The following is a 788-nucleotide window of genomic DNA, read 5'->3' as shown; positions in this document are numbered from 1 at the left end:
CCTGGAGCTGTCCTTTACGGGGCAGCGTTTCAGCTGGGACTTCGTCACTGCCAAGATCGCCGTTCCCCTGCTGGGCGCGGATTTCCTCTGCTCTTATGGATTATTGGTGGACGTAAAGGGCCGCCGCCTGATAAATGCGGTAACGTTTAGCTCTTACCCATGTACATTAAGTGGAGCTGGCTCTACCGGATTAGCTAGCATGCTAACGGTGGATGAGGAGTTTCTGCAGCTGCTGGCCAAATTCCCGGACCTCACGCAGCCCACCTTCTCGTCCTCCACGGTCAGACACGGGGTGGAGCATCACCTCTCTACCACTGGCCCGCCGGTACATGCCCGGGCCCGGCGCCTGGACCCGGCGAAGCTCACCATCGCCAAGGCCGAGTTCAAGAACATGGAGCGCCTGGGCATTATTCGCCGCTCCAACAGTCCGTGGGCTTCACCCCTGCATATCGCACCGAAACCTGGGGGCGGGTGGCGCCCGTGTGGAGATTACCGCCGGCTCAATGACGCAACGGTTCCGGATCGGTATCCGGTTCCACATATTCAAGACTTTTCTGCCCACTTGTCGGATCAAGTGGTGTTTTCGAAAGTAGACCTTGTGCGAGGTTACCACCAGGTGCCTGTTCAGCCAGCGGACGTCCCCAAGACGGCGGTGATCACTCCGTTCGGCCTGTTCGAGTTCCTGAGGATGCCTTTCGGACTCAAGAATGCAGCGCAGACATTCCAGCGCCTGATGGACACGGTGCTGAGGGACCTGCCTTTTCTGTTTGTCTACTTGGACGACATAC

The sequence above is a fragment of the Pseudoliparis swirei genome, chromosome 8, assembly GCF_029220125.1.
Source record: "Pseudoliparis swirei isolate HS2019 ecotype Mariana Trench chromosome 8, NWPU_hadal_v1, whole genome shotgun sequence".
NCBI classification, from domain to species: Eukaryota; Metazoa; Chordata; class Actinopteri; order Perciformes; family Liparidae; genus Pseudoliparis; species Pseudoliparis swirei.
This window is presented reverse-complemented; position numbering follows the sequence as displayed.